Here is a 27,181-nt window from a genome sequence, read left to right on the forward strand (position 1 = left end):
CTTGTTATCCTATCAGTGAAAGAAATGAAGTTAGTTCAGCATGATTTGTTTTTGATGAGCCCATGTTGCCTAATATTTATCACTCATTTTCCTCTAGGTGCTTACAAATTATCCACTTTATTAATTGTTCTAGTAATTTATCAAGTATTGAAGTTATACTTATCAATGTGTAAGGTTTTAACAATGAAAAGAAAACTATCCATTTTGATCATGCTGGAAATAGTTAAAAATGCTGAGAAATGCTCTGCTATATAACTCTCTACCTTTAGAGGGTCTTCTTTTCTTATAAAAGTTTAGAGAGTTGATTTGAAAAAAAAAAGCAGTTTTCCATTATACAATATTGTAATAAGGTCACATATATCACAGAAATACTAAACTAGGTCTCATTTTAATATCCCACCCCATCACACACAGAGCGCTGCATATGAATATCTCCTGCTATTTTACTGAGCCTGCCATTACAGTCTTTGCACCTCACCTCACTTCTGACTTGCAGGAAATTGCTCTTCAAGACCTTGGTCTTTCTCAAGCAGATCATGGAGATTTGTGCTTAATAATCTGGAGGTTTTATTCCCATAAAGGGAAATATTATCTAATGGGAAGAAAGCTGAGCCCACACTTAACTCACTTTTACTTGGGACCGACACTGGATTTGCATCCAGGTCTTCAGGTGACAAGTGCAGTAACCTGCTGCAGCACAGAATCCCTACTTTCTCTGCTCTAAGCCTAACTGAGTGTTGCATAGTGCAGTACCTCTTGTGCAAATCTATGACATCAGGCAGTGGCTTCAATCAGATATGAGAGGCAGTTAGCTTTGCAGCTGTGCTTTCATCCTGATTTGATTCCAAAATGTTATGAGTCCAGATGTGTAATGACAAGTTGCTTATCCATCAACACAAAATATGCTGTAATTTCTGTCAGTAACAAGAAGTCATTATTATTAGAAAGAACTGGGACCGTTCTTTTACTACCACTGCTAGAGTAGCCCTTTAGTTCTGAATTTAAGCAACAGCAGGACAAATTTAGCACTGGAGGCAAAATGCCACTGAAGTCAAGGAAACTATACCAGCTTACACTAGTGGTCAATTTGGCTCAAATTGAATTTTCTTAACCTAGTGTATTCTGGGGCTCCTCTCATTCTAGTGTAATCTATGTAGGTTCTTACGCCGCACTTATCACCATAGTGTCAGAGTGTCTTCCAGTAGCATATTAAGCAATGTGACTAATGTCTGTCACATGTTTGTTCTCTCATTCTCTCCCCAGGAGGATAAACATGGTCAGTGGAGTGTCTTGTTTTGGTAGTTTTTTGTGGGATTTGTATAGATGTTGCTATGCAGAGAGACAACAGACATCGGTCCAATAGAAGTTAGTCCAATGAAAGATGTTACCTCACTCATTTTGTCTCTCTAATATCCTGGGACTGACATGCCTACAACACTACTGCATACATATCGCTATGTGTTTATGATAGAGAAAGCAGGTAAAAAAAATGCACCTTGCAGTTGGAGCAGAAGATGCTGAGGTTTGTGATAAATTTTTGAAGAATTCTAGCTGCCAAACTGTAACCAACTTTTACTGATCTGGGTGAACTGAGATTTTTCAAAGTAATATCATATGGCCAAATTTGGACAATTTTTCATGTGAGAAGCAAAAGGCACATCCCTGACATTAACACAACCCCCTGCCAAATTTCAAATCCCTACACCAAACATGAAGGCGGTAGAGCTTCTTAGCTAAACAGCTGTAAGAATTTAACATAGGCAAAACAATATATTTCCCTCTAATTTCATTCTCAGAAATGGCTGAATTGCTCTTGCTGGAAATTTCCAAAACAATTTAATCTCAGGCAGACACCTGGCTTAGAAAATTTCAGCCCAAATGGTTACAGTTTGGCACAGTTATAAGCAACTGAAAACAAGATTGTAAGTGTTGGGCAACCTTAACTATATGAATCACCTTCTACATACCTATAACACAGAGATTAATCTTGTGATTAAAGCATAGTACATGGAGACAGTGAATCTGGCTTCTGTTCTTGCCTCTGTCACAGATTTCCTGTGTGAGCTTGGACTATTCACAACAGAGGTGGTGCTTAATCTTTAGTTTTCCCCTGTGTGAAGTTTAATCCTTTAAAATTTGTAAAGTGTTTTGAGATTCTTCAATGCAACATGCTATTTAAACATTACACACACACACACACACTCTTTAGTATGGCTCCAGCTTGCATAGGGTTAGGTTTAATAATCAAAAAGACAACATGAAGCAATGGGAACAGACAAGAGCCAGTGAGGTTTCAGAACTGTCCTGTAAATCTAATGGATATCACAGAACATATATCTCTTTCCAATAATAAAAACATATCATGAAATCAGATTGAGTTACAACCAGCTGATTTTAATACATCCCATTAGACAATATATATTTTTGGTATCTTTTCCCCAAAATCCTATATAAAGTCTCTCACTATTATTTTATTTATATTTCCAATATAAATTTTTCTTTACCATAAAAGAAATTTAGGCAACAGACCCACATCCTCCTGTCAGAGGACTAGTTTCAACTTGTTCTACTGCTGGCAGTAGACTCAGTATGTATTCTGTGAACCTCTCTTGAAACTCTGTAGTGAATGTGTCCATATATTCAGGACACTTTTTTCTCTTGTAATGAGTTAAGTCATTTTTGGTATTTTAGGACAGTTTTATTGCAGATTGCCAGCTACTTCTGTATAGAAAAAATGAATACATGAGGAGTAAAATAGGAGGGAGGGAAATGGGTATGTGATACAAAACTAAAGTGAATACTTTATCTCAACTGTTTTCATCAACAGTGGGCAATGAAAACTCCTTTCAGTTCAGCTTCCCTTCTTTCTGTCTTCTCATTTCTCTGACTTCTTTCTTCCTGTGTGTTGGGAAGGAAAGGAGCATGGCAGACAGGCACAATTCCAACCAGCCCTTAAGCAGTGTCTTAACTGGGTCAAGTGCCAATGCAGTCTTCAGCAAGCCTGGCACAGGGGAGACAAAGGTGGCATAAAGATACCTTTACTTCCACTCAGTTTCTGTTGCAAGATTAGCTCCATCCCAGGGATGCATGTGGCCCCTGAAGTAGTCAAATTTTTGTAGCTGGCTTCTATTTTTACATTTCCCTCCTTTCTGGCTGCTAGGTATTAATAGCTCCAATAACCTGTATGCCAGGGGTCAGCAACCTCTGGCACGCGGCTTGCCAGGGTAAGCCCCCTGGCAGGCCGGGCCAGTTTGTTTACCTGCTGCATTGGCAGGTTTGGCCGATCACAGCTCCCATTGGCCACGGTTCACCGTTCCAGGCCAATGGGGGTGGCGGGAAGCCGCGGCCAGCACATCCCTCGCCCGCACTGCTTCCTGCCGCCCCCATTGTCCTGTGACAGCGAACCGCGGCCAGCGGGAGCCACGATCGGCAGAACCTGCTGACATAGCAGGTAAACAAACTGGCCCGGCCTGCCAGGGGGCTTACCCTGGCGAACCGCGTGCCAGAGGTTGCCGACCCCTGCCGTATGCTATCTTCATAAGATACCTTTCAACCTGAATTTCAAAAGACCTAGTTCTCCTCTGTTTTACACCACATGAATAACTTGTACCAGTGCAAAATGGGTGTGAAATGCTACCAAACAAGAATTAAGTTACTGGATAATTAAATCCATTGACTGTTACAGCTGGCACTGCCAGTCTTCTTTTCTGGTGCAGCACTCTGATGAAATGGCTCTTTGGCAGTGCCCCTTACACACAGGAAATAGGAAAACAGAACAGAGAGAATAAAGAGAAGGGAAGGGGAGATCAAGTTTTAAAAGGAGGGAAAATATACATCTAACATGCAATAACTGTAAGGAGGATTTCCATGTTTACACTCAATAGGCTGCACTCCTCATAACCCACCTGTGGCTCCACCATTCCCTGAAGCTAAATTTCACAATCTCAATCCAGTTATGACTTGTCCTCACATTGATAGATGTCTAAATACATAAAGTATAACATAAAATATAGCTATACATATTAAGACCTTTTAATGTACACATTTCTCTTTCCACTATGTTGCATATATCTTCTGTCCTTAGCTTATCATTTTGAAGGGAGAAATCATTTGGCATGAAGATTTGTCTTCTCCTAAACTCCACAGAAAAAAGAAATTGCTATTGAGGCACTAGAAATTTGGAATATAGAGATGGATGGAGAAAAAGGTCTACAGTCCTTATTCAGACAAAACTCGGATTGGTTCTGATGGAAGTTCTGCCTGAGTAAGGACTGCAGATTTGGATCCAGAGACTTTATTGATAACTGTGAAAAGCTTCTGATGGTAGTGTGGTGAATCCTGGAATAAACTTGAATGTCTGTAGATGTTATTCTCAGGACGTGTGTAGAATGTAGTTTTATGGATAAAAACTAAAACCATACCTACAGAGGTTTATATTCTATTAATATCTATGCTGGTTTGGTAGGCTTACAATTTTAGTTCCACTTAGAGAAAAAATGCTATTTATTCTATTTTATTTCAATAAAAAAATTTGCTACTAAACAGAGCCTTTTAAAATTGCAGAAGTGGTAGCCATATTGGATGTCCTTCTCAGAAGCAAAGAGTCCCCATGGTAATTTTTTAAGCATTAAAACTTCATTTTCAATGTGAAAAGCCTATTTGAATATTTTTAATGCTCTAATAAGCTTTTCCCCACTGAAAGAGAAGCTTTTAAAGCTTACTAAAACATTCATGGTGGCTCCCTGCTCAGGGGCCTGGAGTCCATACTTCTTTAGTTTAAAGGGCCTGATTTTCCACTGCTTTACACCTTAAGCCTGATTCTCAGCTTACTTAAGCCCCTTTACACCAGTTGGGTAGTGTTAATGTAATCTACATCTACTTTAAGGCCACTTTACACGGCCAGAATCATTACATAAAGGGGTCTTAGTGTAACTCAGTGGTTCTTAATCTGCTGCCCGTAGGCCACTTGCGGCCCAGTCAGCACATAGTTGCAGCCCATGTGACAACCTCAGGGCCACACAGGTAGTATTGGATATGGCCCATAATGGTAAATAGGTTGAGAACCACTAGTGTAACTCATAGTAAGGTCTCTGATGTAGTCATTTACACAGAGTGGACACTCATGCATTCCCAGAATACTGGATATTCCAGTATTTCCAGGAATGGCCTGAGCCCACCCCTGATGCTGTGACCCCTCCCCCCACCAGCATGCCCTCTCACACCTCATGCGTGCGAGGTCATGGCAATGGTGGTGAGGGAACAGCACGGTATTCAAAATCACATCCCCCATCCAATACCAGACAAAACCACATCCAGTTTTGCCTCAGTGCTGGGAAGGAGACATACCACCCAAAGAGAGGTCTGTCCAATTTAAAACTGGATGAATGGCCTGCCTAGTCATTAACATCTGTGCAAAGTGGGAACAAAATATTACCAATTCAAAATATTAACATTTTTCACTCACTTTGCACAAGTTTAAATGACCACACGTGATACAAGGCAAAGGAGAATCAGGCCCTAGGGCTTCATTCTCCTTTATCTTACACCAATTTTATGTCAACATACATTTATTTCAATAGAATTACTCCTAATCTACATAGCCGTGACTGAGAGGCCAATCAGCCCTTTTAATGCATCTTTCATTTGTGATGCCACAAACATATTTACTAAGCAAGGGCCAGATCCTCAGAAGGTGCAAATTGGGGTAGCTGCACTGAAGTCATTGAAACAATATCAAATTACCCCAGCTGAGGATCCAGTCCAAGGAGTTAACAAGTAAGAACAGGAATAGAGTCATGTTACTAATGTTAGGGCTGGTATCCTTAGTGATGTGCAGGTGCATACATGGAGCAAGGAACCATGTGGCTCAACCAGCACATATCCATGTGCAATATTAGTATGTATGGCACCTCTGTGTATTTGTGATTAGTGTGATGCCAGCAGTGAATCCTAGCAAATATCATGGGCCAGGTTCCCCACACACAGGTAGAAAACTGCAGTAATGAAGTGATGAAACAGGCCCAACGATTTTTAGACTTGTTCTTACACAACCCCCCTTTTTGGTTTAATGGTTTAAAGTCATTGTTTGTGCTACTGTGACTCACCAGATACATTGTCTGGAGAGAAGCCAGGTGGTTTAAATTCACTGTCTAGTTAAGTTGTTATTCATTTGCTGTAATATCTAGGTTTCAAAGCACTGAGTAACAGACTAATGTTGCCTTTGAAAATAAATTTATCACATCTCACAGCCATAATGGCAGGTTAGCATAATTAAAGGGAAAAAAATAGCTACACTCCAACCTACCATTAGGTCAAGGAGCTCTTTTTATTTTTTTTAAGTCTTCCCATCTAATTTATCTTTTTCACCAAAATATATGAAGTTCTTTTATGAAGTCAGAGAAAAGCCACGCGGGAATAAGCAATTGATCAGTAAAATAAAAAAGACTTTCCCCCATTATATTATGATACTATTCAAATTACTTTAGAGCCCATTCTTGCTCTGACTGTAGCCAGTGGAAGAATTCATATGGACTTCAGGGAAGCATGATTCAAAATTATATTAAAAAAGAAAGGTTGAAAGCATTCTTCTCTTCATTTGCATATGTTGTTTTCCAGTGGGCGATGGCTTTGCTATGCAAAGTTTTGAAATGGACTTCTTTACTATAGTGACTCTGTGCATGCCTACAGATGGTGATGCATAGGCAAAAGTACAGGCCTAACTAGTAGACAGCTCTGATACGGTGGGCTTGATTCTTTATTCTGTTACAGTGATTTTTTTGCATAAGAAACTACTGAAGTTAACAGAACGACTCTTGTTTAAAGCTGATATAACAGAGCAAAGCATCAGACTCTGGGTTGCACTTTCTGCAACCATTTACTCCAATGCAAAGGAGTTGTAAAATAGGATCATTGTGATTTGGTAGCATGTTACCTCTACATGCACTTTGTAAATGACTACAAGGTGCAGGGCAAAGGAGAATCAGGCAATTTTGTGCTAATAAGCTACCTTCTCTGGCTTAATTCAGTGTGCACCTGTCTGCATATTGCTTCTTAGTGTTTACTGCATCATACAGTTAACCCATAAAATTTCCTGCATTGTGCATTATTACTTACTCCCTCTAACACATACTGCAAAGAGGACAAATCAGTGCTCAGGGTGCTTACAGGGCAGTGGTTACTCCTTAGCACAGGGATCGGCAACCTTTGGCACGCGGCCCACCAGGTAAGTCCCCTGCCAGGGCGGGCCAGTTTGTTTACCTGCCATGTCCGCAGGTTCGGACGATCGCTGCTTCCACTGGCTGCGGTTCACCGTTCCAGTCCAATGAGGGCTGCGGGAGGCGGTGCGGGCCGAGGGATGTGCTGGCTACAGCTTCTTGCAGCCCCCACTGGCCTGGAATGGTGAACCACGGCCAATGGGAGCCGCGATCGGCCAAACCTGTGGCTGCAGGAGGTAAACAAACCGGCCCAGCCCGCCAGGGGACTTACCCTGGCAAGCCGCGTGCCGAAGGTTGCCAATCCCTGCCTTAGGAGTTGCTGGTTAATACTTAGGCTTTGTCTGCACTATGCTGCTTTTACCAATGCAATGTTGCTAAAAGTTGGGCAGTGTAAATGCTGCTTGTCAGCACTTTTGCTGACAAAATACTCCCACCCCCTATGAGCGGGGTTCACGTTGTCAACAGGAGAGCGCTCCTGCCACCAATGAGCTGTTTACACTGCCACTTGCCACAGCAAAACTTTTGTTTTTGGGGGTGGGGGAAAGGAGGACTTTTTAAAGCACCTGTGAATGACAAAAGTTTTGTTGTTCAATTGGCAGTGTAGACAAAGCCTTACTGGTTATTGCACCTTACAGTTACTATATAGTGAATTTGTCAGGGCTAATGGTTGGTTTTGAACAATTACATGTAGAAACAAGCACATCATGCTCTGTTTGAGTCCCTTGAACCCTTTGAATATCCACACTGAATTAGTTGAGTTTTATGGTTCTCATCTTCAAAGCCTCCCACTCCCCTGCCCATTATCTGCCCTCCCTACTTATCAGACCTATTCTATTATTCTGTCACTCACCCCCACAGTTGCTGTGCTCCACCAGTAATGCTAGGTCATAATATACTGCTTGTCTGCTTCTCCCAAAGGGTCTTCATGTTTTCTTCCATGGAATGTCCTCCCTAATCTCATTCAGTTCCCTGCTTAAGACAGCCATTTTCTGCAAAGCCTTCAAGAAATTAGCCAGCAAAGGCAGTTATTTTATCATCTTTTAAAAATACTTTCATTAATCCATCATGCCATGCTGTAACCCTAGTCTAGTAAATAAATTATCTTACTCATAACACTCCATCCTTCCTGCCCCAAACCTCTCCAATCAGCTTATTTACCTGTCATGATGTCATATTTGAAGTTTGTTTGCAAGCTGCTCAGCCCACTTGATATGCCCTTCCAGATGGACTGTGAACTACTCTCTGGGAATGGTTTTCCAACCAGTTATGTGCCCGCCTTATAGTAGCTCCATCTAGGTTGTATTTCCCTAGACATATTTTAGACATATCCTTCATTTAAAAAGCTCTGAAGGGATAGATATTTCCTGTACATAGAGAAAAAGGCATATCTGGATGACAGTATAATGTGTTTGTGCAGAATATGTGAACAGATATACATTTCCCTGTAAAGATCCAGCTCTCAAAATATCATTAGTATGATAGATGATTAATGACTTTCTGTTAGCTAGATTTAGTATAAAACAACCCCCCCTTTTTTTGCCAAGTATGACAGTGTAACGAGTCCAACTCACCCCTGCGGCACCTCCTGCTGGTGACTCTAGGGAAATTAGCTCTTTCCAGCCCTGGAGTGCCCTCTGCAGGCCAGTGATCCACCTGTTTGCTACTGGCTCTGTGTCCCTCCCAGGACCCCAGTGCCCCCTTTAACCTTTACTGGGTTACCCCTTCCCAGGGGGAACCCCCACCCTACTATCCCCACTTCACCTCAGTAGTGGCTACTGACCCAGTCTCTATCTACCCCCCATTTGCTGGGGCAGACTGCAGTATCCCATACTCATCATCAGCAAAGGGGGCTTGGACCTGCTGCCTTTGCCTACCCCTAGGTTGCCCCCTGCAACCTCCAGTACCTTTTGCCCTGTGCTAGGCCGCAGCCTGGGGTTTTCTAGGATGGAGCTTCCCCAGCTCCTCAGCCTTTCCCCAGCCCTGTTTCACCCTAGGTACCTTGTCTCAGCTCCTAAGCAGCCAGGCCCCTCTCTCTCTAGCACCAGAGAGAGACTGAGTGGGCTCCTGGCTCATAGCCTTTTATAGGGGCCAGCTGTGGCCTGATTGGGGTGTGGCCCAGCTGCGGCTACTTCCCCAATCAGCCCAGCTTTGAGAGCAGCAGCTCTGAAGCCCTGCCAGGCCACTTTTAAACCCCTTAAAACCAGGAGCAGAGGTCCACCCTGCTACAGACAGGAAGAGTAGTAGATGGAGTTATGATGTTGTAGGAACTTCTGCATAATCTCTTAGATGTGTTACCAAAGAATGAAACCCCTCAGAGAAGCTTACAATGTGCTCTTGTAAGAAAAGTGGAGGGTTGCCAAAATATAGATGAGAGATTAGATTGTGTTTCAGGCCTGCAGAACACAATAATTTTAAGAAAGAATTAGGAGCATTTTCTCCAGTCATTTCCACCTGAAAAATGCATTCCAGTAGCCAGGAACAAAGGAAAACACAGTTCAGTAACACCAACTATGAGAAAATTATTGAAAAAAATGATGAAAAGGGGAAAAATAAAAAAACATAATAGCCTCTTCATTATGAAATATCCATGAAAGCATTGAGATTTGAAGAGCATTACTACTATCTGAAATTGCTCAGTGCATTAAAAATAATTTGCAAATCTGTCTTCACAAGAGATTTCATATATTTGACTGTTTATTACCAACTTTGTATTTTTATATCTCATCTACTGCTCTTTTCCTTCTCACAATAATCCAGCGGAAGTGTCTTGAACAGAATAATGGTCTTTGAGGATTTCCTTTTTTCTTTATTCTAGTGATTTTTAATTTGATGTTTTACTTTTCTGTTTGTTCTCTAGGATGGTGACACACTATCAATTATTTCTAGTTTTGCTTTCTAAACAAGAAATACATTGATTTCTCAATCCTTTAGGAAAATTATACTCATAACACAGGACAAAGTCTCTCTATTCCAAGGGTTTCTGTGACAGAATCACTTATGATAAATGAGTTTGGCTGTACATCCTAATAATAGATCATCTTTTCTCACAAAACAATAGAGGAAATGAAGTGCATGAAGAAATAGTCCTATTTAAAATCCCAATTCTATTTAAAGGAGGACAGCAATTCCATAACATAATAAGGCTTTTGTGTACTCTACCTTGTCTTCTAGAGTAATTCCTTTGTTAATTATTAGCCATTGAGGGCCAAAACTTGTCTTGAGATGCATGCCTTTCCCACTGATGTCATTAGGAAATGCCCGTGTATATCTGAGGGCGGAATTTGGCCCCAAGGAGTAATTTACCACAATCCCTTACTGCCTATGTGAGAGCTGGGACCCAGAGGAAAAAAACTTTTGCTGACCAATAAATAAGGTGGAAGAATAGATGATATTTAAGTTTTCCAGAGATAACTCTGGTTGTCTTCAAAGTTATTGTTAAGTCTGCACACAGGAGAGGAAACCAAAATACTGAAAACTAGACAAGAATTGTGGAAATAGACTTAAAGAAATAGATTTGATTTATTTTATCAGTTTTCAGAGGAGAGCAGAGAAATCTCAGATATCCCTATTTGTGTCTCTTCTGGCCTATTTTTCTTTTCCCTATTCTGATACAGTGAGTTGGAGGAGAGAAGATTATAAACATAACAGGAATTGCTGTGAGGAGAATCCCCAAGTTAAATTAAACTCTCTCCTCACAGTCAGTTTCACCCTGATGTAACCAAGTTGGATTGAATGGAGTTTCATCTCCTTACACCTGCAGAGAACTGGCCCACAGAGTCTAGTTCCTTGACAAAATAAATCTTCTGACACAAGAATACAAACCACTTCAATAACTGATCTACAGTGTGAGGAGAAGAAGAGTATCTTGATGAATAATGACAAGCAGGACAGATAAGAATGCACCACTTTTTGCCCAATACATTATTACTGACTGGTTTGTGGCTAAAGCATATATGATGTGGGAATTGAGTGTCTCTTTTGGAATTGTAGGCCAAGATTTTTAACAACAGAAGCCAAAACTTAGGTTCCTAAAATTTAATGTGGGTTTCTTAAGTAAGGGGATTGATTTTCAAAAGTGCTAAGCAACTTGAACTAAAAGAGACTTAAAGTCAGTCGGTCTCCTGAAGGGGAGCAGAGGTCTGCCAGCATACATCTTATTTCAGGATCAGGGCATTATTTTGAAGAAATAGCCCTTGGCATATCACTGCCCTAGTTAATGAAAAAACTTCTATCATGTTTCATGTAGCTATCATATCCTGGTAACAACATGAAAGGACTCCATACGTGTATAACTGCATTGGGTCTTAAGAGAACTATTTATAGAGATGCTGCAGCTATGGATAGCATTCAAGTCATGTGCATACAGACTGACTTCCTGATGCCTTCTCCAAACTCTTCCCTCCTGCAACCTATACCTCCCTCCAAGGAGATTCTATGCAGGTCGCTACATCTTTCCTTTCAACAATTTTAGTTAATGTTGTGTCTTTGTGCAAGCATTTGCTGACTTACTGCGGCCAGAGGTTACTAGTACATAGACAACATGGCCTTTACCACCATCCCATTGTAACCTGTGAAGCCTCATAATCCTTCATGTGTTCTAATCTTCAAGCCAGTCTCCCACTTCTTGTTTGTATTTTCACCATTTACCGGGTACTTGCTTACGCCATGTTTCTGTCTTCATTCTGTTGATTGGCTTCCTGTTGGTCTTCTGTATTGCTTATATACCTCGTTTCTTCTGACTGGTCTATATTGGGCTATCTGAAGGCTGAAGTTCTTTCTAAGTCTCCATGGTCCTGGCCTATACCCTGTATGTCTTGGTCCACTGGCTGTCTGCCACTACTCCACAGTTGTCTTTCGTTTTGTTTCCACTGCTATCGTGAATATGTAGATACCTCATATGCCCTCTGTCCCACTGCAGCTTGGACTTTACCTTTTGCTGTTGCTATTTGTTAGGTGGATCTAGGTGACCACCAGGTCACTAGTGGCTACAAGTCTTTGAAACCTATGTTGTAGCAAGCTGCCTGCTTAACTTGGCAGTCTTTTAACTTTTTCTGTGAACTGTCCATTGTTCCTCAAATAAACTGCAGAAGACTATATCTCCTAGGATCAGAGTCCTGGTTCTTCAGCCCATCAATCTCCATGCTGGGCTACTCTCTAGTCCCTGGGAGAGTCACTGTGATAGTCTAACATTGCCAGGTAGGGATCTCTTCCCATCTGTTTTGCCTTTGCAGTCAGTCTCTTAGATGTCTTTTCTGCTGCCTTTGCCTTTCCGTTGCTTTGTGGGTACCTAGGGGAAAATGTTTTATGCTTGAATTCTAATTGGCTGCTGAAGGATTGAATTCTGCTGCAGTGTATTGTGGCCCATTTTCTGAGAATAGCATGTTAGTTATATCATACCTTGCAGAATGCATGTTCAGTTTCCTGATCACAGCTCTTGCCTGAGCATCCTCCAGAAAGTTGATCTTCCAGAAATTGGAGGAATAATCTACTGTGACCATGTAGATACTGCCATTAAAAGTGAAAAGGTCTGTTCTGACCTTTTCACAGGGTCAGGTTGGAATTTTATGAGGCTGTGAAGTCTCCTTCTGTCGTGGATCATTATACTTGGAGCACAGCTCACGCTATTCCATGTATACTCTCAATTGGGCATTCATGCCTGGCTAGTAAATACACTCTGTGTCTCATCTTAGACGTGCCTCTCTTCCCAGGTATGAGGCATGTATCCAGCTCATGATGTCAACTCTGAAATCTGCTGGAATTACTATTCAGTCCCCTTTAAACAAAATCTCTTCTTGCACACATAGCTGTCCTTTGTCTGATAGTAGAAGACAACCTCTTGTGGGACTTGCTCCTTGCAATCTGGCCAGCCCTGGAGTTTGAATTATTTTACTGCCTGTAACACTCCCATCCTGTTTGGTACTTTGTTGGATTACCTAGAGCCTCCAATTGGAGATGTGACAGTACTGTATCATGTTGGTAATCTATCTCCTGTTTCACAGAATTATCTGTGTTGTACCTGCCACCACTAGTGACTTTCCTAGTCAGTACCTTTAGCCTCACATCATAGTGCTAGAGTCTCAATAACATGTTGCAGTCACTTGGGTACAAGCGACATTTTCATGTTGCTTTCCAATGGCTTGTGATTCAACCACATGTCCACCTAGCACCCTGATGGAATCATTCTATTCCAGAGAGGGTGGCCTGTAGCTCCTTTTCTTTCCGAGCATATCCCCTTTCTGTGTCTGTCAGGGCTCAGTTAGCAAGTGAGATGAGCTACTAGCTTGGCATCAGTGTTGCTCCTATGCCTCCTTCTGAGGAATCACTCTGTAGCTCTACCTGCTTTGCAGGGCTGGAGTACTTTAGGATTGGTGCCTCTATGAATTTCTTTATACTTTAAAATGCCTGTTCAGAGGTCCCTGACCATTCCCACCCTGCATCTCTCTGTGTTAACTCTCTCAACGGTTCACAGGCTTCTGATAGGTCTGTGCAGAAACTGGGAAGAAAGTTGGCCAGGCCTATAAATAGCTGGATTCCCTTTACATCCTTTGGTCTGTGGATTTCCTTAACAGCTCTCAGTATTTCGGAGTCTGACCAGAATCCCTCAGAAGTCAACAGATGTCTGATGTAGAGGACCTCAGTTCTCCTCAGCTTCAGCTTATCTGCATTCATCCTAATATTCTGGTCCCAGTACTGGTTTAGAAGTTGTCACCATTTGGTATAGTGGTTGCTTGTTCTTTGAAATCTCTTCCTACTATAAGAATGTCATCGGCTACAATCTTGATGCCTGTATGAGCCTCTAGGATTCACTTTGCACTGGGACACCTCTGGGGCCCATAGGCATTTGTATCCAGTGGTGCCTGCCAACAGGTGTGGCAAAGCTGTCAGATAGCCGGATGGCTCATCAAGCTGAACATGCCAGAACCTATTCTTGATGTCATACCCATTCTTTGATGTCACTTTTGCCTGGGATAAATTGGGTAGTATGTCCTCAGTCATTGGTAATTTCTTTTCCATGCTCTGTTAAGTGGCTGTGGGTCAATACAGAGCCTCAGCTTAACTGGAAGTTTTCTCACCACTACTAGGCTGCTGTGGTAGTTTCAACAGGTGTAATAATGCTTCTTCTTTGCAGGCTTGCCAGTTCCTTCTTCAGTGGCTCCCCCAGCGCAAATGGATTTTAATAGTCTCAGGGGTTGCATATGGGGGTTTATTTCTAGTGTTAGTCTGCCCTTTAGGTATCCATCTTCTTGAAATATGGCCTTGTATTCTGATAGAATGCTGAATAAGGCACATGGGGACTGTACTCCCTCTGAGGATATTCTCGGTTTGTATTGTGCCCAGCAGTGAGTGGTACTTCTGTGTGTCAATTACTATAAACTCCAAATTATAACATCTCATTTCATAGGTGCTTTATTCACAGTCCGCATTTGCCCGCTGGCCTTAGAATGGTTTCATTGTACATCACCAGCACTTAGTCACATTTCTCTAGTCTAATATTGCTTCTTATCATTGTAGCTGGGATTACATTGCAGCTGGCTCCACAATCCATCTGGAATCGAATTAGTGGTTGATCTAAGAGCATATTTGCAAACATGGCAGTTGAATAGTTGACAACCTTCTTCTGCAATGTGTATATATTGAAAGCCTTTGGATCCGCTAAAGTCAGACTGCAGATATCTTCCTCTTAATGGAAAGTGTCTACTTCATTGATCAGAGATGACCCATGCCTGCCGATACTCACCGGGGAGGGAAGGGGAGGGAGCGGAACACATGGGGCGGGCATGTAACTGCCCCACATGTCACCTCTGGGAGGAATCTTCCAGCCCTACCTCCCTAGGCCAGGGCAGCCAATCCCATCAGTTCCTGGGGGGCTGGCCTATGGGAGCATCTTGGAAGAATATGCCTCTGGACCAGGCCGGGGCTGGCCCCAGCCCATGGTGTCTCACAGTACCAGTGTCTCCCCAGAGCTCCTGTGACCTTGCAGACATCTCAGCAGGGTCATGAGCAATGCCTCTAACTTGGGCTGAGCAGAGGGATGTGCTCCTGGTGCCTTCCCCAGTGACCCGCCCCCATATCCTGCACCCAGCCTGAGGTCACCATGCTCACACTGCCAGAGTTACTTGTGGGGACAGGCGCTCTGCCTTCTCCTACTGTGCCTCCTCCCAGCATGTTTCTGACTCGCTCAGCCCCTCTTCCTGGCAGCTGAGCCTGTGCGGGGAACAGAGGGGGTGGGATGGAACCGCTTTCCTGCTGGGTGAGGGTGGTTGCTGCTCTGTGCAGTGTCTGCGTGTGAGAGATCCTGCCTGTGGAGGATGCAGAGTTCCCACCTCTTCTGCTCCCCACCCAGGCCCAGCTTCTGGGAACAGGGGCCAGAGGCGGCTCTAGCCATTTCGCCGCCCCACACACAGCTGCACACCGTGGGGGGTGCTCTGCCGGTCGCTGGTCCTGCAGCTCCGGTGGACCTTCTGCAGACATGCCTGCGGATGCTCCACCGAAGCCGCGGGACCAGCGGACCCTCCGCAGGAACATCTGCGGGAGGTCCACTAGAGCCACCTGCCGTCCTCTCGGCGACCGGAAGAGTGCCCCCCGCGGCGTGCCACCCCAAGCACGCACTTGGCGCGCTGGGACCTGGAGCCGCCCCTGACAGGGGCCCAGTGACCTGGAGCCCCCCCATCCTCAGCACATTTCCAGCTCACTCAGCCGCTGTGCCCAGCAGCTGGGCCCGGGCGGGGAGAGGCCACCCTTTGAGAAGCAGCTTCACCCTGCCCTCTCAGCTTTCCCCCTGGGCCCAGGCCGGCTGCAGGGGGGAGGGGCCAAGTGAGATGGAAGTGCCAAGTGGAGGTGCAGCAGGAGATGGACAGAGCCCTCTTCTCCCGCTGAGCAGAGCCAGCCCTGCAAGGGCAGCTCGGCACTCACTGAAATCTCAGGGGGGAGCACTTGACCTTGTATGCCCTCCTACGCATCACCTCTGTCATCAACCACTGCATGCACTCCTGCTTTTTCTTTGCTTCCTGACATACCTGCTGCATTGGTTCCGTTTCCCACACACCTTTGCCCATTGCCGGTAGGCTGGGCATTTTTCTTTCTGCTTTTCATGTTCCTTTCCACAGTGCACCATGATGTCTGCATTCTTGGTCAGTCTGTCTCTGTTCTGTTTGCTCAGTTCCTTTATCTTGAGCTTGTATACTTGTTCTGCACTGGTTGTTGTTACTGGTTTGATCCTTTTCCTGGTCAGTTCAGCTGCTCTTGCTATTTGGAGGAATTTTTCTAGGGTTAGAGCAGTTTCGCTCAGTGTCTCCTATTCACTAAAAACATGTGTCCCAAAACTATCCTGTCTTTAATTAGAAAAACTTTAATGTCTTCAAAGTTACAGGGGAATTCCAGAGTTCTCTGCTCTGAAATGTAACTATCTATTCCCTCTTCTGCTTCTTGGTTTTGGGGTAAATAAAAATCCAGTATCTCTCCACAGTCTCATTCTGTGTGAGATAGTAGTACTTATCAAACCCCATTATCAGCTGTTCCAGTGTTTCCGGCATTATTCCTGGAAATAGTGTCTTATTCACTTTTCGTCTTTTTTCCCCCAAATGAGAAAATAAATAAAAATGTACCTTCATTTTCTCATCTTTATCCCCAATGGTGAACACTGTATACAGAATTAATTCTTGCTTCTATGTTTGTGCAAGGGTTTTCATAGGGAAATCCAGCACTCCTAGTGGTCTGAGTCTGACATGCTGCCTGCTTCCTCTGTTACTAGGCCACCTTGTTTGCAGGTTACTCATACTCTCTTTCTTGTTGTGGGTCACACTAGATCAGGGATCGGCAACTTTGGCATGTGGCCCATCAGGGAAATCCGCTGACGAGCTGGGATGGTTTGTTTACCTGCAGCGTCCGCAGGTTCGGTCAATTGCAGCTCCCACTGGCAGTGGTTCACCATTCCAAGCCAATGGGGGCTCTGGGAAGTGGCGCGGGCCGAGGGATATGTTGGCCGCTGCTTCCCGCAGCCCCCATTGGCCTGGTACAGCGAACCGCAGCCAGTGGGAGCTGCGATCGGCCGAACCTGCGGACATGGCAGGTAAACAAACCATCTTGGCCCTCCAGCAGATTTCCCTGATCGGCCACGTGCCAAAGGTTGCCGATCCCTGCACTAGATTGACCATTGCCACCAGGTTTCATGTATCATGTGCTGGGTAACAACATGACAGGACTCCATACTTGTAAAATTAAACTGACTCTTTATTAAAAGAACTATTTAAAGAAATGCAACTGTGGCTAGCCTGAAAGTTAGGGGCACACAGATTGACTTCCTGGGGCCTCTTCCAAATTCTTTCCTCCTGCAACCTAGGCGCCTCCCTCTGAGTTCCATGCAGGTTGCTACATTGCACACTGGTATCTGATATATGTGTTACATATATTGCAGGCATTGGAAGATAGTTTCCCAGGATAAGGAATGTTTTTCACATTAATTTTTCTTTTAGTCTGTCACACTAGAGCTTTGAAGTTCCCATGTTAGCTAATAGGAGTGAGAAGTAATCATTGTTCCTGAATAGAGCTGTAGTATGTGTCATTCTGGGCAGACAGACAGTATAAGGAGAAGATAAATGAACAAGTACTGATTATACATTACATGGACTATTTCACTACTGAAGAGAATATTTCTGTTTTGTTACTTTATGATAATCTAACTCATTCCATAAGCCTTTATCTAGTTGTCCTATAGACTGAAGATTTTGGGAGTTTTGAAAATCAATCTTAATTTTAAATGTTTCTACCCATTTTCTCCACAGTTCTCCCAAAAGTCATTCTGAAATATAAATCCCCAAATATACCTATAAAGATATTTTTGTGCCCATGCTTGAGTACTAGCTTCTGTATTCCCATCCAACAAAATCAACACCCATGCTTTTTCAGGCACACCATTTTATACATCTATAACACTTTTAAAAGACAGGCAGTCTGAAACACAAATCCATTTCTCACCAATAAGATGATATCCACACTTTGTTGGCCATCTCTAACTGACTTTTTCATTTACATGGGAATTTCTTTTTTAAATCCCTCATATCTCTTCTGGCTGATGCCTGTCATGCACCCCAAACTGAGGAGTTCCGTGTACCTGAGGTAAGTTAAGCAGACACAATCACCCCAACTCACAGCTCAACCAAAGAGGCTGCCACCCAACAAACATAATGTGTTCCAGTTCACAGATTTTGTAGAACATAAAGAGAAAATGGCTGCCCTCTACCATTACATCTAGGTAAGTTAAAGAAAAAATGTTCTAGAAAAAGTGGCTGTGCTCTCTTGAACTGAGGCTATAATATGAAGGTTTAGTTGATATTACTCAAATATGTGGTGTCTGCATGAGTCTGGATTCTTTCTGAACTATCTGCCCAGCTCTGTTTAGTAAATTCAAAAACTCCTTTAAAAAAACAATATTCACTGAAGATAGCATGGCCTATTTCATTTTGTACAAGTCAAGGACAGACAATTTATGTTTGTGAGGCCAAACAATATACTTTCTCCTAAAATACAGAAGATTGAGAGATGTTGAGAAAAAAAAAGATTTTTTTCCATCAAAGGCTGAGAATACCACAAATTTACACTTTCTAGGGGTCTTCTTAACATCGGTGCAAACATCAGATAGACAGTTTTCATAATTATCTTCTCTCAAGTCATTTCATACTGCACTCTGTTTCAATACAATTTAGACGACCTGCAAGACATGAGGTCTTCCAGACCTTGTCTGTGGAGTGAGTGAGAGAATTTTCATGATTTCTATTTTGGAGTATAAGAATTGGATGGTAAGGAAGATAGCTCCTATTTATCTTATTATTCTTCATCATATTTAATAGCCAGAAATATGAATTTTCCTAGGCAGAAGCTAGCTGCACCTCCCAGAGGTAGATAAGAAGCAGATAGTTTGTATTTGAATCACAGCATATTTCTAGTATTCTCTTTACTGTCTTCCTCCCTATCAGCTCTGGAGTTCTGAGGTAAGTGCATCTGTACTTCAAACAGTTGAAAATCCAAAAACCATAGAAAGAGTTGATTATTTTTCCACTCTAGATGAGGGATTTTGGATGGCAGCAGTAGTGGTAGTACTCTTCACTCCTCAGACCTTTGAGCATGCTACCCATGAGAAACAGAAATGTCATGTCAACAATGAGATTCAGCATAGCAACAAGAAGAACAGAAACATCTACTCAAGAAGATATCTAGATACTTTACCCCAGAACTAGTGAAGGAAATAGATCAGTGTTAGGGATATCAACACTATAATTAGTGGTACAGATAAAAGCCTCTAATTTTTGACCATGCGAGGTGAAGGTAATGGAAGTTGTGGATGCTCAGCACACTCTGGCAAGAACACTTTACAGGATTAGGTTCTGTGTTACCTTCAGAAAAAGACTGCTGTGCTGTTTTCACATTCTGTAAAAGATAAAAAGGGGATGTGATAGTAGTCTGTTTAGGACCTGCTCCTGGATTGTGCTGAACTCAGCAAAATTCAATTGGTTTCTGAGGGATGAGGATTTGACCCTTATTAAGCAATTATAGGCTTCACAAAGATCTAAAGTTTCCCTACAGAAACAGCAACTAAAAGCTCACCCACTATTTCCCTACATCAGACTCAAATATAAAGCTAATTAAAAGCCTATCTGATTAAGATCTATATATCCTGATACTTATATGGCCTCCATCACCGTAAAATCTGCATGCTGTACAATTATGAATGAATTTGTCCTGATAACTGCACTAAGTGGAAGAGAAGTATTATTATCCCTAATTTTACAGATGGAGTCATAGATAAATTAAGGGACTTGCCAAAGGCAACAGACTTCACACAGAAAGTCTGTGGTAGATCTGAAAAGTGAACCCTGATTCCCTTGTCCCAGTTCAGTGCTTTAACCATAAGCTTATCTTTCCTCCAGTAATTGACACTCCTTCTTATCTGACAAAGCAAAATGCAATTTTCAATCAGGCAACACAGAGATTGCCAAGGCAGATAAGATTTGACAAAATGCATAAAAAGCTTGTGAATCAAAATAATAGTGGAAACCCTGGTCATACTGCCCACAAATAGTACTGCTTTAGCTTTCAAGTGTTGCAGGTAATTGTGTAGCGCCTTTGGTCTTTGAGTTGCATTTGAGTTTGGATAAGCATAAGTACTTGGACCAGCTGAAACTGCCCACCTAAAAACCCACTGTAATAATTTACTATAATATGAAAAAGCAATTTACAGAAGCCACAAATATTTGGGAAGTAATAAGAAAAAAAGATCCTTTCTCTTCAGTATTGGGATACTTCCTTAGCCACAGAACTGAGCTCTCTTGTATATGTAGAAGCCACCACACAGACTATGCACAACAAAACAATGGTCAAATCATTTTCCCGTAGACTGACTAGAAGGGATTTCCTTGTAATAGTTTTTCTACCAGAAACTTTTGTCCTCTCAGGATAAACTTGAGCTCACAACAGCATATTAATACTCCAGATAAAGCTGGTTTATGTTTCTAAAGAACCTGAAATAATCTTCTAGCTTCACAGCTCACATGTGGCAACTTTATTTCTGTGTTTGGAAAGAAACTGGCATATGGCACAGTGGAAACAATTAATCTCTTAATATTATCCAAAAAAGAAGATGGAAATATCTGGGACACGTGTTAAGAATGAAGCCAGAGTGTCTACCAGGGTAGGAATGATATGGACAGCTGCAGGAAAACATGAAAATGACTGACTGATAGAATCCCTCTGCACAGCACATAGAGAGGGAAAACTTATGGGATTTAACAACAGAGAGGACATGCAAAGAGCAGCCTAGGATCGATGTTTGGTGGATGGTGGAGACTTTTTGTGCCCTAAGTAACATCTGACAGCATGGGAAGGACTCAGATTCAAAATTTTGCTAAAGGAATGTCTGCAATTTTGCAAACTTTTCATACAATGTGTATTGTCTTTTCCCTTTGAGTGAAGCGATTCTTTAAAAATATCAGGTAAGATTTTAAAAAATATCTAAAGCATATTATTGCAAGAGTGATTGGTTACCTCTATTTTAGAGAACCTTATTTGAGGCACCTTAAAAGGGTTCTGATTTTCAGAGGGCAGGTGCTCAGTACTTTCTGAAAATCAGGACCCTTTCATGTTTCTGAAGTTAATATAAGAACATAGGGAGTGGCCATACAGGGTCAGACCAAGGGTTCATCTAGCTCAGTATCCTGTCTTCCGACAGTGGCCAGTGTCAGATGCTTCAAATGTTCCAGGGAATGAACAGAATAGGGCAGCTTCTGGCAGTCAGAGGTTTAGGGACACCCAGAGCATGGGGTTGTGTTTCTGACCATCTTGGCTACTAGCCTTTATGGACCTATCTTCCATGAACTTATCTAATTCTTTTTCAAACACAGTTATACTTATGGCCTTCACAACATCTCCTGGAAATGAGTTCCACAGGTTGGTTGTGTGTTGTGTGGAGAAGTACTTCCTTATCATTGTTTTAAATCTACTGCCTATTCATTTCATTGGGTGACTCTGTGGTTCTTGTGTTATATGTAGGGGTAAGTAACACTTCCTTATTCACTTCCTCCATACCATTCACGATTTTATAGACCTCTATCATATCCCCCACTTAGTCATCTCTTTTCTAAACTGAACAGTCCCAATCTTTTTAATCTTTCCTTATATGGGGGCTGTTTCATATCCCTGATCATTTTTGCTTCAATTCTCTGTACTTTTTCAAATTCTAATATATCTTTTTTTGAGTATTCAAAGTGTGGGCATACTATGGATTAATATAGTGGCATTAGGTTATTTTCTGTCTTATTATCTTCCCCTTTCCTAATGATTCTTAGCATTCTGCTAGGGTGCCCAAACATGGAAGCATCCAAAATGACTAGTGACTTTTAAAAACCTAGATGTAAGTGAATTAGAAGTATAAGTGCCATTTACAAAAATGACTTAGTCATGTGGGGAGCCTATGTCCCGGGGACTTTCAGTGAGATTTAGTCACTTTTGAAGTCATTTTTGAAAATGGAACTTAGCCTCCTAATTCACTTTAGTGCCTTTGAACATTTTATTGATCTAATTATTAATTTCAGCTTACAATATACAAATAAGAGGCATCTAGTTATGACTTTAGGTGCCTTTGACAAAATTTAAAAACATAGATTAACAAAAAAACTAGCAAGTTACTCCCAAAAAACTCAGCTCTGACCCAAAAATCTTTCTCCAACAAAAACTCCCTTCCCAAATCAACCTCATCCCCAACAGCATCTTCTCTCCCCAAAAGCCTGAAGAAGAAGAAGAAGAAGAAGAAGAAGAAGAAGATAGGTATTTCACCCACCCAGTATTACTTGATAGTCTTTACTTAAGTGCAGACTGACTGTCTCTTCCCGAAAAAGTTCCTCTGACTTTTGTATTTGTTCTCCAGATTCTTTTTATCACTTCACACAGATAGCCACAGAAACCAAGGAGGGAGAAAAAAATAAAAAGTAGAAAAGTAAAGCTGCAAAGCCAGCAAACACATTAAATTCAAACTCTAACTTTAGTGACAAGGTAAGGAAGCAGCTGAAAGAATTGTAATAAGGCAGAAACTTAAAAAGAGCAAAGATGTGGGAGTGGAAATGGAAACAAGACAAAGGAAATAAAGGGAAAAAGCCAAACAAGAAATGTAAATTATCATAATGAAACTAAAAGCCTCCCTTCATCTGTCTTAAAAATAGATACTAATGTTTTGAGGATTAACTTTGGTTGTGTAATTATGGACTTATGGAAAAATGAATGTTGGTGAACTAAACTGCTCACTTAGGGAGTGTAGCTAAATCCATGGCATAACAGAAACAGCTGTTGCCCATTATGTTTGCGTTTTGATGATAAGTGGTGGAAAAGGTTGGGAAAAGGTGACCACTCAGCACTTTTCATTGTGAGGTAATGACTCCAATGATGTTAGCAGAATAATTAAAAATACCAACAGCTCTGTTCTCTCCAAAGATGCTTAGAGTTATCCTTCCGCTCCTATCCCCCAGAAATGTATTCACATGTAGAAATGGCAGTGGGGGAGGAGTTAATACAGGAAAAAATTGGAATTAAAGAAGATTTTATGCATTATATATTCAGCCTTAATCCAAACTCTTCTCACACTATTTATTAAAATGGAAGCCATTACACTTGTCCTCATGGATTAAGGTTATCCCCCTGAATAACTAAAGAAGCAAGCTCTGCTTTCAATAATGCCATTGGGTGGAAGGTCTTGGTTTCATATTGTTTGCAATAAATGTGTTATTTTTTACAGGGATGTCCTCTATCTTATTTACCTCTTAAACCATCCCATGAGCAAATAGAACCCAATATGCCATACAGACATGATAATATTTTTGCACTGAAGTCGTTTGATAAAAGAAATATAATTTTAGTTTGCATTAAACTATATAATCATAGAAGATTAGGGTTGGAAGAGAACTCAGGAGGTCACCTAGTCCAACCCCCTGCTCAAAGCAGGACCAACACCAACTAAATCATCCCAACCAGGACTTTGTCAAGCCAGGCCTTAAAAACCTCTAAGGATGGAGATCCCACCACCTCCCTACGTAAATCATTCCAGTGCTTCACCACACTCCTAGTGAAATAGTTTTTCCTAATATCCAGGCTAAACCTCCCCCACTGCAGTTTGAGACCCTTACTCCTTGTTCTGTCATCTGCCACCACTGAGAACAGCCTAACTCCATCCTCTTTGGAACCCCCTTTCAGGTAGTTGAAGGCTGCTATCAAATCCCCCCTAACTCTTCTCTTCTGCAGACTAAATAAGCCCAGTTCCCTCAGCCTCTCCTCATAAGCCATGTGCCCCAGCCCCCTAATCATTTTCATTGCCTTCCGCTCGACTCTCCAATTTGTCCACATCCTTTCTGTAGTGGGGGGCCCAAAACTGGATGCAATACTCCAGATGTGCTGAATAGAGGGGAATAATCACTTCCCTTGATCTGCTGGCAATGTTCCTACTAATGCAGCCCACTATGCCGTTAGCCTTCTTGGCAACAAGGGCACACTGTTGATTCATATCCAACTTCTCGTCCACTGTAATCCCCAGGTCCTTTTCTGCAGAACTCCCACTTAGCCAGTCGGTCCCCAGCCTGTAGCAGTGCATGGGATTCTTCTGTCCTAAGTGCAGGACTCTGCACTTGTCCTTGTTGAACCTCATCAGATTTCTTTTGGCCCAGTCCTCCAATTTGTCTAGGTCACGCTGGACTCTATCCCTACCCTCCAATGTATCTACCTCTCCCACTTGCTGAGGGTGCAATCCATCCCATCATCCAGATCATTAATGAAGATGTTGAACAAAACTGGCCCTAGGAATGACCCATGGGCACTCCGCTTGATACCGGCTGCCAACTAGACATCGAGCTGTTGATCACTACCCGTTAAGCCCAACTATCTAGACAGCTTTATAGTCCATTCATCCAATCCATACTTTTTTAACTTGCTTGCAAGAATACTGTGGGAGACTGTATCAAAACTTTGCTAAAATCAAGGTATATCACATCCACCGCTTTCCCCATACCCACAGAGCCATTTATCTCATCATAGAAAGCAATCAGGTTGGTCAGGCATGACTTGCCCTTTGTGAATCCATGTTGACTGTTCCTGATCACCTTCCTCTCCTCCAAGGGCTTCAAAATTGATTCCTTGAGGACCTGTTCCATGATTTTTCCAGGGACTGAGGTGAAGCTGACCAGTTTGTAGTTCCCCAGATTCTCCTTCTTCCCTTTTTTAAAGATGGGCACTATATTTGCCTTTTTCTAATCATCCAAGACCTCCCCTGATCACCACAAGTTTTCAAAGATAATGGCCAATGGCTCTGTAATCACATCAGCCAACTCCCTCAGCACGCTCAGATGCATTAGATCCAGACCCATGGACTTGTGCATGTCCAGCTTTTCTAAATAGTCCTTAACCACTGAGGGCTGCTCACCTCCTCCCCATATCGTGCTGACCAGTGCTTCAGTCTGGGAGCTGACCTTGTCTGTGAAGACCAAGGCAAAAAAAGCATTGAGCACTTCAGCTTTTTCCACATTATCGGTCACTAGGTTGCCTCCCCCATTCAGGAAGGGTCCCACACTTTCCCTGACCATCAACTTGTTGCTAACATACCTATGGAAACCCTTCTTGTTACCCTTCACTCCCTTGCTAGCTGCAACTCCAGTTGTGGCTTGGCCTTCTTGATTACACCCCTGCATGCTCTAGCAATATTTTTATACTCCTCCCTAGTCATCTGTCCAAATTTCCACTTTTCGTAAGCTTCCTTTTTGAGTTTATGCTCACCGAAGATTTCTCTGTTAAGCCAAGCTGGTCGCCTGCCATATTTGCTATTCTTTCTGCACATCGGGATGGTTTGTTCCTGTGCCCTCAATAAAGCTTCTTTAAAATACAGCCAGCTCTCCTGGACTCCTTTCCCCCTCATATTAGCCTCTCAGGGGATCCTGCCCATCAGTTCCCTGAGGGAGCCAAAGTCTGCTTTTCTGAAGTCCAGGGTCCATATTCTGCTGCTCTTCTTTCTTCCTTTTGTCACGATCCTGAACTCAACTATCTCATGGTCACTGCTGCCCAGGTTGCCATCCACTTCTATTTCCCCTATCAATTCTTCTCTGTTATTGAGCAGCAGGTCAAGAGGAGCATGGCCCCTTGTTGGTACCTTCAGCATTTGCACCAGGAAGTTGTCCCCAAGACTCTCAGAAACTTCCTGGATTGTCTGTGCACCACTGTATTACTCTCCCAGCAGATGGTGATTGAAGTCCCCCATGAGAACCAGGGTCTGTGATCTGGAAACTTCTGTTAGTTGTCTGAAGAAAGCCTCGTCTATCTCATCCTCCTGTTCTAGTAGTCTATAGAGATCCATGTTTTTAATTATGTTTTTAAGAGAATGTCTATGTGTTATTAGGGCTTCTTCTGTCACACAAACTTTTATCTGGCTCCTGGAGTCACATAGAAATCCACAGATATTTCCTGGGGCAGGCTTCAACCAATAGCTATCACATATTAGTTGCTTAAATTAAACCCAGTGTATTACTTCAGAGTCTTTTTTCCCCCAGATGTATTTATTTTATTTCGTTTTTTCTTTCTTCCTCTGAAGCATCATCTGGGGATGAGATACTGGATGGGGAGGGACAGTGCTCTGAGGTGGTACTGGGGATTCTATTTCTCAGGTGCTTGCCTGGCTGGTTCTTGCTCACATACTCAGAGTCTAACCAATTGCCTTATGCGCAATCAGGAAAGATTTTTTTCCAGGTCAGATTGACAGGGACCTTGGGATTTTTTACCTTCCTCTGCAGTGTGGGGCACAGATTGCCAGCATAACCTGGTTTCCCTTGGCCCTTCCCATTCTCTGCCTGTAACATACAATAGTTTTGTCTCCTGGGGGTTATATTACTTTGGTTTCATTTCAGTTGTTGAGTTTAGTGTGTGTGCTTACTGGATGGTGTTGGTCTCCTGTGATATACAGGAGGTCAGACTAGATGTGCTCCCTTCTGGTCTTAAAGCTCTATGATGCTGTGTTCTTGTTTACATGGATAAAAAAGGCTCCTTACTCAATTCTATAGCCAGAATTATAAAAATCCTTTTCCTAACTTGGAATAGTATTTATTTATGCCCTTTTAGATTTCTGCTGAAAGTCCAGGCTCCCGAGAAAATTCTAAAAGTAAAAGATGCTGCGCCTAATCCTTCAGCTTTTCCTCACATGTATAGTCCCATTGACTTCTAGGATGAAAGAATGGTCTTGTAGTTAAGCATTGGACTAGGTATTTAGCTTTCTCCCTGCTCCCAAACCAAACACACAGCCATTAGGGTGGATGGTTACTGTAGTAAAGTGGTCACTAAGGGGTTAACAGGGTTACTTAGAGTATTATGGGTGAGAGCTTTGCTCTACCTCTCTCTTACCTCCTATTTAGATAGTGTGTGTTTGCTCCCTCTCTGTTTGTATACACTTGAATAAA

At 42.4% G+C, this 27,181-nt stretch overlaps 1 long non-coding RNA gene across 1 annotated transcript; it reads right to left on the reverse strand.

Moving 5' to 3' along the window:
* Nucleotides 1-2,767: 2,767 nt before the first annotated feature.
* Nucleotides 2,768-18,321, reverse strand: LOC120395286. The gene is made up of 4 exons (XR_005592563.1): nucleotides 18,189-18,321; nucleotides 16,232-16,460; nucleotides 8,065-8,212; nucleotides 2,768-3,001 (listed from the first exon to the last, which is right to left on the reverse strand). It is a non-coding gene; the product is annotated as an uncharacterized LOC120395286 (long non-coding RNA).
* Between the last annotated feature and the right edge of the window lie 8,860 nt (nucleotides 18,322-27,181).

Source organism: Mauremys reevesii, linkage group 1 (genome assembly GCF_016161935.1).
Source record: "Mauremys reevesii isolate NIE-2019 linkage group 1, ASM1616193v1, whole genome shotgun sequence".
NCBI classification, from domain to species: Eukaryota; Metazoa; Chordata; order Testudines; family Geoemydidae; genus Mauremys; species Mauremys reevesii.